Raw genomic sequence first — 13138 nt, 5'->3', positions numbered from 1 at the left:
GCCAGGGTGGGTGCTTATGGAGCATCAGCCCCCCCCCCCCCCCCCCCCCACCCCCTCCGAAATATTTTCGAACTGTCACGCACCGGTGACCAAAACAACCACCGGCGCCGGAAGTCATTCTGGATTTTGTCACCTACAATGTCTTTTTCAGACTAGAAAAGACATTTTGGCGCGGACATTGCTAATTCGGGTTGGATTTCGTGGCAACGCCCATGCACCTGGAGTCACGGAACGCAAGCATCAGTTAGCATCATGGTCAAAATTACCATGCGAATACGAAAATTTTGAGAACATCAATAATCGATCTTGACTGACTGCTTATTGAAAGACCTGCCCAGATGGCGTTTCCCAACATACACATTCAGTTATTGCTTATTTCAGCTTGCGGCATCATTCGTGGCTTTCGTTTGTCCTTCTATTTCCTTTATAGCTAACTGCTTTTATTTTTCTTTGAACCAATGGAATACCCTTCTGTAATTATGGGTGCATAATAATTTTCGCTGTGCAGGCACTTGAAAAATACGAACTTTTGCATTGATTTCTGCATTGTTCCTCTATTATTCTAACCATATGGTGCTGTCGCGAGCGCAGCATGGCCCAAGTACATATCGCGACCTCAGCTATCATAGTTTTGTTCTTGCCTGAATCGTCTGTCTAACGTGTGTAAAGCTTACTATCAGTGATTGCGCAAGGTGTTTATTTGCCTTGTTTGACGCATTATATAGAATGACTTTTGCTTAGAAACATAGATTTAATGGAGACATACGTGTTTTAAATACCTTGTTGCGAGGTTTTGTGTATACATACAGTGACTTTGTTTCCTTTGACACTTTTTTGTCCTTTATCAAGTTGTACCTTCGCATTTCTAATACTCCATTTTATCTTCGCACTTCTAATGTATATTTTGCAGAACTCCTCGTTATGGTCTTATGGACTTATGGTCCCCACGGGTCATGTTCGCGAGAAGAGGGCGCATCTCCACTGGGATGGAATACGTACGCGCTCTTCCGTGAGAGTGGTGTGTTGGATGTGTATTCGGGCAAGGAGGCGATGACTCGATGATATCTTTGAGAGACGTGTATATTAGTTGGTCAAGTGGGCTTCCCAGAGCTCCCGAAATGTGTCCACCATGCCCAGCCCCTAAAGGCGCTGGTTGGAGGTGTTCACGGGTAGGTGCAGGGCCCGTTAATTGGTTTTTGAGGAAAGGAAAATTTTTGAAAATAGGCTTTCTCTCTCTTTCAGTTATAACAGCGCTTTTTTCGGCATAGCATTGTCAGTGCTGTACATCAGAACAGAACAAAGATGTGCTAAACAACAGGCTGTTGATCGCAGGAACTGTCTCGCATATCTCGGCGGACACCTGAACCGCGCCGTAAGGGAAGGGATTAAGGAGGGACTGAAAGAAGAAAGAGAGAAAGAGGGGCCGTAGTGGAGGTCTCCGGATTAATTTAGACTACCTGGGGATCTTTAACGTGCACTGACATCGCACAGCACACGGGCGCCTTTTGCGTTCCGCCTCCATCGAAGCGCGTCCGCCGCGGTCGGGTTCGAACCCGGGTACTCCGGCTCGGTAGACGAGCGCTTTAACCACTGAGCCACCGCGGCGGGTCCGTTTAATAGTTTTGAGGAGGATGCCTGAGTCGCTTTGGGACGTTAAGCCCCATATACCAAACCATTTGCCGCCGCGGTGGCTCAGTGGTTATGACGCTCGGCTGCTGACCAAATACATATTCTCGGATTCTAAATCAGCCATACGAAATTTCGCCAAACCACGGGTTCACACGCCAGCACATCGCATTCTGAACAGTGTTGTACCACCAAGTCGGCTCATCACACTCATCTGGGTTCCTGCGCATTGCGGACACCCGGGGAATACGGCTGCACACAATCACGCCCGAGGACTCGTCAACCGGGCGGTGGACGGCCTCCCCTCCTTCCGCAGTGCTAGGGAACGCATGATGACGTACCATGAAGTCACGCTTTACTACCGGGGTTCCCGACTAGTTTACTCCCCTCCCCATAAATCGCTAAATAAGGCCGAGCAAGTCGTTTGGCGACGGATTCAGACAGACACTTTTCCGAACCCTTACCTGTATTCCCTCATGCACCCAGGGGACTACCATCCGTCCTGCAAATTATGCCAACACCCTAAGGCGGATGTTCATCACATACTTAGGGCTTGCCCTAATACTCCAACTCCCCCTTTTCTGAGACTCGACGACCAGGAGAGATGGGAGGCCGTGCTGCACAGCTCACAGCCGGAGGTTCAGCTCCGAATGGTGACCTGGGCCACAGAGGTCGCCAGGTCCCATGGGCTCCTGGCCACCTAGCGCGACCGCGAGGGCCCACCTGTTCCTGCAAACCCCTTATCCTTATCCCCACCCTCACTGGCTTCCTTTTAAGGGTTGCTTAATAAAAGTTTTTCCTCCTCCTCCTGCTGACCCGAAAGACGCGGGTTCGATCCCGTCCGCGGCGGTTGAATTTCTTTCGAGGAGAAATTCCAGAGGCCCGTGTACTGTGCGATGTCAGTGCACGTTAAAGAACCCCAGGTGGTCGAAAGTTTCCGGAGCCCTCCACTACGGCGTCTCTCATAGCCTTAGTCGCTTTGGGACGTTAAACCCAGCAAACAAACAAACAAACCAAACCATGACTTCGAGTGGATCCTCGTTTTGCTTCCGCAGGCGGAGGTACGGAGTCGAATATAGAATTCGACTGGTTACAAATGCATGCGCCAGCTGCAAGGCGACGCGAAATGTAAAGGCGCCCGTATGCTGTGCCATGTCAGTCCACGTTAAATACCACCAAGTGGTCGAAATTATTCTGGTGCCCCCAACCAGTGGCGTAGCCAGAAATTTTGTTCCGGGGGGGGGGGGGGGGGGGGGGGGGGTTGCTCATGTTGCAGCGCGGCCTCCTCATAGAACTTTTGGAGGGATCAAACGCAAGAACAATAACTGCACTGCCATCGACAATGCCATTGTGTATTAGATATAACGCTACGCACTGTCTAGACAAGTGAAATATGTATTTTTTTTTTAAATAAAAGAATGTATTCGTATGCTTTAAAAATCATGACAGACATAACTGATACCAATGCTTCCATGTTTTTTCGTATTTAATAAGTAAAAAAAAATATCACACGAAGTCTACAACTCTATCAGTCCGAAACCAGCAAAGCAGTGCATGCCGCCGATATGAAAAACGTAAAGGCCATGAAATGAGCAAGTACAGGACAAATATTTTAATGAATCTTTGTCGTTCAAGAACCTTTACATTTTTGTACATATGCAATGGCCAGGGGAAAATCTCAGTGACGCTATCCTCCGTTCCACTGTACTGCGAAGCAGCAGCTGTCACCGGTCATGTGTTGCGAGTAATTGCACCGAAATTTTAGTCGCAAGAGGGAGCACATGTATTTGCGAGGTGGTGGTGGTGGTGTGACACTTTTATTAAGAGCCTTTATGTTAGGCGTTCGAGTTTGCAAAATATACATTAGAAGTGCGAAGAAAAAATGGAGTATTAGAAATGCGAAGATACAACTTGATAAAGCACAGAAAAGTGTCACTGGAAGCAAGGTGACTGTATGTATACACAGAAACTCGCAACAAGATATTTAAATACACGTGTGTCTCCATTAAATCTACGTGTCTAAGAAAAAGTCACTCTATATAATGCGTCAAACGAAGCAAATAGACATCTTGCGCAATCACAGATAGCAAACTTTACAAACGAAAAGACAGGCCATCCAGACAAGAAGAAAACTATGATAGCAGAAGTCGCGATATGCATTTGGGCCATGCTGCGGTCGGTGACAGTTCGAAAAAGTTTCAGGGGGGGGGGGGGGGGGGGGGGGCTGAAGCACCGTAAGCCCCCCCCCCCCCCCTCCCCCCTGGCTTTCGCCAATGCCGGTGTCTCAGCTACAGTGTTTCAGCCTGAGTGTAGCCACCGGGAACCAGCGGGCCCGCTTTCTAACGAACTGAACTCGGTCAGGTCGCAGAAGTTACTTTCAATTTTGCCGCCAGTACCCATTGTCGTCGCCCCGCCACATTGGGAGCAACATCGAGCGCGACGAAGTACACGAATTTCACGTTTGGGAGCGCTGCTGACGCGGCGCGCGAGGCGCGCGGGTGCGTTGTCACTTCGAATTTTTTTCATATTTCGCAAAATATATCGCCGTGAAGGTTAAAATATTTGTTTGTACTTGGTCAAAGCCCCCGACACGCGGCTTTAACGCTTTGTTTGAGTCGCGAGAAAGACCACGTTTATCTCGAACAATCGCAGACACGCGTAGGGCTTCAACATGGTTCGAGGTTGTCGTAGTTACTCTTGTGCCATATCTCCAAGGTTCTTTGCCAGCTTTAATTCAGCACGGTCGAGAGCAGCCTGGATACTGTTCTTCGACAACCGTGGAGTACGTTTGTTTCTATTGCCGATGCCGAGTTCAGTTCTTTGTGGGCTCAAGTCAGCACATTAAAGAGTTCGTTCTGGAAGCTTTACACTGTCTACCTAACTGCTGCACTACCGTCACCTCTACGCAGCAATAGCTAAACTGAGGAATTAGACGCTTTTAGAGACGCTGTACAATTTGGCAGTGAAGTTTCTACCGGGAACGCGAACGATAAATATTCCTTTTTTAATGAGATACCATTAAATGCCTCATCGAAGAAAGAACGCAGCTGCATCTGGCGTCGTCTGTCAAAGTTATCTGATTGATTTATGGGGTGTGTGATGCCATGAGACCACGTGACATGACCAAGTCGACAGGTGCGCTTAGTTGTTCCTAGACGGGACTGGAGATCTCCGCGTATCAGATTGAATGAAGACAGGATCAACGCCGCGTTTGTCTTCGGTTAGTGGAAAGTCGATGCAGGTAGCATAACAGGGTACCGCACAGCTTCATCCCTCAGGTTCGATCCCGTTCCACGGAACACTCGCGATATTACAAACGTACTACGTCCGCAGCTATGGACGGGGGTGGCGTTGGTGGACACTTTCAAGGTTAGGTTATGCGCAATATAAGTAATCCCGAAAGGAGAAGATTGGACAGTGCCGCTCTAGCTCAGTAGGTAGAGCATGACCAGCCTGACTACGTCCTGGTTAAGAACGGCGGTTCCGCCAAGCAGCTATAGCTGCGACCCCGAACCCCACCTTCTAAAGCCCACTGCAGGAGGACAAAAGCCTCTCCCATATCTCTCCAATTAACCCTGTTAATTGGTTTGCTCATATAGGAGTTGTGCTTAAGTACTACACCAGGGTGGCCAAATCCTGTTCTTGTGGCAGATGCGCTTTCGGTTCAGGTCGCCGAGATCAGGCAGCACCTCATGCCTGGTTGTGCAATTCCATCGAGACGCGGATTTTTTTTATACCGGTGAAGAATTGCGTGGAACCGGGATTCGATCCCCGGTCCTATTGCACGCAGGGCGGATGCTCTACCTCTACGCCATCTCTGTCGACTGTTGGAAGAGCATCGTATGCTAAATTCGGAAGTCATGGGTTCGGATCCCACCGGCGGCGTGTGGTTGTTTTTAAAGCGCTAGCATTGAGGTGTCGTCATGCCAAAACTTGCCGATGTCCGGTGTCACAAAACTCGCAGATTGGCTGAAATATCACGCGAACTTACGGCGTCACCACAACCTACCCTGACGTACTACACTGCTTGATCGAGAGAGGTCACATGTACTTCTGACGTCATCACAACCTGACCACCGTGGCAGGTGGCGTCCTGGCCACCGGATTGTGAAATAAAGAATGCAGCCATGAAAATCAGAATACAGCTATGACGTGCTAACCGCAGGTTGGTTAACTAATACTGAATAGTTAACTTTTTAACTAATATTGTTAGGCTCCTTAATTATTGAGAGGCGTGTAGCCCACTATAAGTGATATGGTAATATCCATATCAGTCTTTAGAATTTCGAAAACGCCGTTATTTTCAGCGCTATGGCCCAACAAATTTTGGCTGCATCGCGCGAAAATACATGTGCTTTCGAGAAGTTTGCAGGCAAAGCAACCCCTCCAGTGCTCGTAACTCGTCGAAAGAGCCAAAATTTGTTGGGCCACAGCGCCGAGAGTACCCATGCTTTTGAAATTCTAAAAACTGATATGAATACTACTTACGGTGGGCTACACGACTGTCAATAATTAAGGAGTCCAACAGTAATAGCTAAAAAGTTAACTATTTCATAGCGGTTAACCAGCCTGCTAGTTAGCACGTCTTATCATGTCCCTGATGTACTACACCGCTGACAAAAAAAAAGTGGCCTTCTAACTGAAAAAGCCTATATTTAAATAATGTGTAAAGTCTTAGATGGAACACCTTGTATATAGGTATATCCCATAGACGTCAACGCGAGCGGCTGAAGCAGGCGGCAGCCGTGTTGCAAGGAGCAAAAAGCTGGTGGCGCTGGTTAGCGGAAGCGCATCGCACAGGGTGCTAGCGCGCGCCTACGTTTGAAACGTGTACGTCTAAGTCATTTCGTTGTTAATGCGAGAGCATTTAGGCTGTCGTCTCACAAAAATTACCGGCTTCTTCGTAACGAAATTCCCTCATCAGTCAATTCTCCGATGTCATCAGGGTCAGGTGAGTCCAGTTGACCAATCAGAGTGCACCGCGGAGTTTGATATTCCTCAAAAATTTCCTTGGTTTGTCAAGAGAGCTCACATGACCGTGTGACGTCATCACAAGCTGCCCATCGTGAAATGTGGCAACCTGATGGGGATCTGACTGTGAGCAAACTGCATACCATTGCCAAATTGTATGCTCTTGCCACCTGCCCACCGTGGTGCTTCGCATGAGCCTTACGAGAGCTCAGGAAGAGCAACATATCGGCCTCACAAGCTCCGCAGGTGGATGTATTTGAAACCGCTACCTGTCAGGACAGTGGTGCATCGCTTAACCGCTGCACTACAGCATCAGTAGGGATATGAGGGCTCTATGCGATCTATGAAAGCAATTGACATGTCGTGACGTCGTCAACGCCGCGTGACCACCACTGGAACAGTAATAAGGCCTAAATTTGAACGGCGCGTAGACTGGATGCAACCGGTGGTGGGCTGGCGTGTTGTGCTGATTCTGTCAGTTTTTCTTCGATGAGCCACTCATATATCATACCACGATCGCTGCACATTGCAAAGCAATAAGAACACTCCCACCGCCCCATAGAACACTGACCAGACAACATAGGTCATGTGGAGACAACTACACACGGGGACCCTCCCCAAACCTAACTACGTGTCTAAATTCATAAAAATAAGGATATCAATCCCTCCTGCCGATTTCGTGGTGAAAAAGATAACTTCGACCATATGATTCGGGCGTGCAAAGTCCGTGGGTCTCCCTCAGAACTCTTGCCTGATCCCTATAAAGAAACTTGGGTTAAGCTAAAATCCAGCGATGATTTATGGTTTATGGGGGTTTAAGGTCCCAAAGCTGCTCAGGCTATGAGAGTCGCCGTAGTGAAGGTCTCCGGAAGTTTCGACCACCTGGGGTTCTTTAATGTGCACTGACATCGCACAGTACACGGACCTCAAGCATTTCGCCTCCATCGAAATGCATGATAACTCCTGAGAGCATTACCCAGAACATCACGTGAGCATTTGCTGTATATGACATGGAAATATTGTAGTGGCTATCATACACTCTAAACAGAAAGGAGTAAAAAGGGAGAAAGCTGTCCTTAAGCGCACATCCTTTTATAGAAGATAGTGCGCTAGAGGACAACTCTCTCCCTTTTTACTCCAATATAGGCATATTGGCATTTACAGTGCACCATCCGAACGGTGCAACATTTCTGTAACTCAGTGCGCTAATCTGATTATACCATCTTTTGGGCGTTGCGAATAGCTCACAATATTCTGAAAATTGATGAAAACGCATTGATGACCAATGTGTCTTTTATTTGGCCAACGCAGTCTTCTTACAAGAGGCAACTAAGAACAAAATAAAATATGCGAAAGCAGTGTTTTCCTTTTCACGCGAATATAATCTTCGGACCTCTAAACCATTCTAGTAGTCTGTTCTTACCGGCCAGTTGTTTAATTTTGAGGAGAGTTAAGACTGCGCTAATAGCACAATAACAAGAGGTAAAGAAACGAATCTACCACAGCGACAGAGATGAATTGCTTCGCCCGTGTTGTTTTCCCCCAGTAATGTGATCTGAGAACTAAAAACCTGCAAGACTTCATCACGTCCTATCATCAATCAACATTCCCTCTACATTTTATAGAACTGAACTAACTCAACTCGAGGTTATTATTTTACAACATACCAGGTTTGGTGCTCGACCATCTGGGATTTGTTTGAAAACATTAGTTCAAACAGAATAATATTTTGCCGAAATAATTCTGGCGAAACATTACACTGATCCATGCACATTCTGAGCTTGTTTAATTTCGAATGCAATGGTTAATTTATTTATGTGAGGATCTATCTTTCCAACAGTCCAGGATAGCGCCAGAAGTCAGGAAGATGATTCCATGCTAAATGTTACAGAAGTAGCAACAATATTACAGTACTGAACGAATATCAGAAACAGACAAAAATACATTTTGCTTCGTATCTTACTGCTCATTATTTCCCAGCCTGTGCGCTATAAACCTAAACCAAGCGAAGTGGTGCACCAGAAGCCAATTTTTCAGACTTTGGTTTCCCAGTAATGTCTTGCCTAACGCCCAGCGGCAGACCTCGACAAATGGACAAGCGCACAAAACTATTTTTGCCAAAATAATTGCTGTAAAGTATTGTTCCCCGTGAGACAAATGAACGGCAAATTTTTCAAAGAAATGAGAAATAGTCTAGCGCCACATATGGGACGTTTGATATGAAACAACCTTTTGGCAATACGTCGTTTCTGCCCCTTGAAAATGGCGGATGCCGGCTTCACTTTTCGGGCTTTATTTTTTCCGGAGTTCAGGGGGCTGGGGGGGGGGGGGGGGGTAAAAATCGGACGATATTTTTTTTTTACTTAAATTCGGGTACAAATTGGCCAATTCAGCAAATTGTTTCATAATTCGGGTTTCATCGGGTCGTATTCTCGACCACAAGACAATTTAGTATAGACCAACAACGAGCTGTGACGTAATCAAGATGCGGTGGCGCTGCTGTCGCCGGCTGGGACTACTGGGGTAAAACTGGGGGTGAAAAATAGGCTTAGCGTCCATGGGAATGCACGGAAGCAGAAGTTTTCAAAGCAGTTTTCTCATTTCACAGTGCGTGTGTGATGTCGTCCCTTCGTGAAGAACAACCAAGGTCATCATATAACAGATTCTGACAGAATGAAGCGTCATTTCACTCTTCGTCATTGTACTTTTCCTGAACCGCATTTTATCACTCTCCCTGTGGAGGATAGTTGCTGCGCAGTTCCTTCAGATATTTTCCAGCACATTTACATATGCCCTTCCCAGGCATATTAAGCAAAACCTGAATTACTGCTGACGTTTAGACTGAATCAAACGCTTTTTCGGAACCGAAAATGTCTACATGTAAGGAATTGTTGCATTCTAAGTATTTATTTTTAATCTGACTCATCGTGTGCATACGGTCTTTTGCTGAAGGTCCTTTCTCAAGCCTGGTCCTCGGGAAAAAAAAATGTCCCCTTAAAAAAACTCTCCGGTATAAATGTTCCCGAAAGAAATGGCTCGGCGTGCAACGTAGGAAAGTGGCCCCAAAGGTTCTAAGTCAACAGAGCCCAAAGTTTCTCTGGAACCAATGGAGTTGCAGTCGCAGATAAAAGGTTACGTGTGGGAACATTATTTATGAAATTGAAAAGTGTAAGCGTGAAAGCTGCGGTCATCAAATGTCACATGGCGACAATTCAATCAAGCGCATCGTCACAGGAATTGGTGTGCAGTGGGCACAAGGTGCAGTTCGTGGTTGCAGTGTAACAGATGTCCCTATAAGTAGGAAAAAGCTTAAAAAAAAACAGCAGTTGCTAACACCGGGCCATGGTCCGGGCGTTCTGTATTGCTCCGCTGGCCAATCGCAACAGTAAACGAAATCAGCTTTATAATGTCTGACTATATATTAAACAATCCAAGTACCAAAATTCTATAGCTTACAATTTTTTTCTTGTGATAAGTTTCTTGTTTAGTTAAGGAGAAAAGTTTCAACAACGGACTACTTTTTCGTCGTAGACGAATTCTGTGCGGTGACCTTGAATGTGCGTGGAGCTTCACTGCTGAATGAGGTTGTATCTGACTATAGTTGGCATTGGTTGTATCACTTCGCGGTATTTTTAGCGGTCAATTCCAGGACCTTACCTTGGGCTGGATTGATTCTTTAAATTATTGTCATACAAAGTGTTTTCAGGTTCTGATACCACCTCAGTGAATTTGACCGACACGGCGGTTGAATTTCGATGGAGGCGAAATTCTAGAGGTTCATGTTAGAGAACCCCAGGTGGTCGAAATTTCCGGAGCCCTTCACTATAGGTCCCTCATAGCCTGAGTTGCTTTGGAACGTTAAACCAACATAACCCCAAACCCAAACATCAGCAAGCAGCTTCGTTTAGTACCTGGCGGAATATCACCGAATGCTTGTGCATAGTTACTGAGAGGATCCTTTGCCTCGTGCTCTGAAGAATATCCTACGGAAAACTAGCAACACGCAAGAAATTGCAGGTTGTAGACAACATGGGCAGAAAGGTAGATATATCAAATTCCACTCTTCAGCGCGACAATGGGGGAAGTTCAGCGCCTGCCCGTTGACTATGCGTTGAAGAGTATAGAAAGCCATTTCCTCCTTGCATTCTGAAGAAGAAACCGCTATCACGAAGATGACACAGGACCGTGTAGGTGCTCTCCAAAGAAGAGGAGCAAGTTGGTGCTCGCTGTTATGCAACGTCGTCTCCATGACTCAAGTGAAGAGTACACTTCCGAGGCCCAAAAAGTGATGGCTTTCTGCGTGGTGTTGGACATACAATCTGGTTTTAGCTTTCATGTAACTTTCTTGTGCAAAATAGTTCGCAAGACATATCGTGACTAGCCGCGTCGCTTTCCTTTCTGACACCTCTTTATCTACCTTTCTGTGAATAAATGTTTTCTTCTACTACTACTACTGACGAAAGCAGTGAGCTATCCAGAGTTAGTTCTTTGCTTCAGAACACAAGTTCGCGCTATAAAAAGTGTCCGTTGGAGGGAACTGGCGAATTTATTGCTTCTAATTTTCAAACGGAAACATAACGGAAACGGAAACATAGCGTCATTCTGCGTTTCATGTTTTTACTTGGGATCATTGTTCCCAGAGCCATTTTTTTTTCCGGGGCCATTTCTTCCGAGGCAATTTTTTTCCCCCCATACCTCCAAGCCTTTAGCCTGTCTCCTTGGCTGATGGAAGCCTAATGGTACTCTGAGTACACTGGTGATTACCTTGGCGTATACACTGTGAGCGACGGACAGTAAGCTAATCGGCGCGATTTTTCAAGCCTTTGACATCATCTTTCATTTGGATTAGTATAATGAAACATCATAGGCATGCACAGGTCTCTCCAGACGGGGGAAGGGTGGGGGCACTGCTTTTCTTGCCTGTACTCTGCACGCGCCTATGGTTAGCATTCTTTCGTGCTTCCAGTACGCTAGAAGTCATGAGCCATTGCGTGCACAAGGCGCCAAGGTTTTCTAGCTCATTGTCCGTGTACAGATCTGCAGTAACAATCCTCGCCTGCTTATCTGCCCCTCTGCATTGCTTCTGAGGATTTCACTACTCCTATTTTACTGCCACCGGAATTTATATCTTCCTTGACACTACTACTTCTGCCATTAACGTCATAACTGCTTCGGCTACAAAAAATTCGTGTAAGTTCCTCTGCTACTTTAACCACCTTATTCGCATTGCTCGAGAAAGGGCCCTTCTTGTCTCTCACTGCGTACAACTGGTTTTTGCGCGCACCTAATTTTATTTTTGGGGCTTTTAGACTTCCCCCGGTCTCCACATCCCCGGCCGCCTGTACGCCAGGCTTCGTCGGTAAAAGCGGAATATTTGCCCTCGAGTTGAGTCTTCTGTCCTAGAAATTCTCTGCTCTTCCCCTTACCGATAAATATGACAGAAGCCAACAGCCACCGAAACCAGGGGGCACAGGGGATTTTTTTAAATTAATTTATTTATTTTGTGCTGTTGTTTATTGTGTGTTGTTGTTACTGAATATGTTATCGCTTAAAGCTAATTGATTAGAAAAGCAGAAGAAAAAACAACCACATGCCGCCGGTGGGATCCGAACCCACGACCTCCGAATTACGCGTCCGGTGCTCTACCTCTGAGCTACGGCGACGGCTGTCAAACCTGCTTTCGGGGGTATTTATGTTTACAAGTAACCTAACCTCGAGAGTGTTCATCAGCGCCACCCACGTTCATAAGCGGCGGACGTAGAACGTCCTGAGTTACCGCAGGTGTGACGTAGAACGTCATCGAACGGAGAGGGTGGAAGCTGCGTGAGAACCCTCTTATGCTTCCTATGGCGTCAAGGCTGCCAGAACCGAGGCCCTCACTAAGCAATTAAGCAAACAAGGGAAGGGGTATGAGGGGCTCCTTATAAATATGACAGAAGCCAACAGCCACCGAAACCAGGGGCACAGGGGATTTTTTTAATTAATTTATTTATTTTGTGCTGTTGATCAATTTAGAATATTACTGAATATGTTATCGCTTAAAGTTAATTGATTAGAAAAGCAGAAGAAAAAACAACCACATGCCGCCGGTGGGATCCGAACCCACGACCTCCGAATTACGCGTCCGGTGCTCTACCTCTGAGCTACGGCGACGGCTGTCAAACCTTCTGCTTTCGGGGGTATTTATGTTTACAAGTAACCTAACCTCGAGAGTGTTCATCAGCGCCACCCACGTTCATAAGCGGCGGACGTAGAACGTCCTGAGTTACCGCAGGTGTGACGTAGAACGTCATCGAACGGAGAGGGTGGAAGCTGCGTGAGAACCCTCTTATGCTTCCTATGGCGTCAAGGCTGCCAGAACCGAGGCCCTCACTAAGCAATTAAGCAAACAAGGGAAGGGGATTGAGGGGCTCCTTATAAATATGACAGAAGCCAACAGCTACCGAAACCAAGGGGCACAGGGGATTTTTTTAAAATTAATTTATTTATTTTATGCTGTTGATCAATTTAGAATATTACTGAATATGTTATCGCTTAAAGC

This window comes from Amblyomma mixtum, chromosome 5, assembly GCF_055824585.1.
Source record: "Amblyomma mixtum isolate Tamu chromosome 5, ASM5582458v1, whole genome shotgun sequence".
Taxonomy (NCBI): domain Eukaryota; kingdom Metazoa; phylum Arthropoda; class Arachnida; order Ixodida; family Ixodidae; genus Amblyomma; species Amblyomma mixtum.
The sequence above is the reverse complement of the archived record's forward strand: the minus strand, read 5'-3'. Positions refer to the sequence as shown.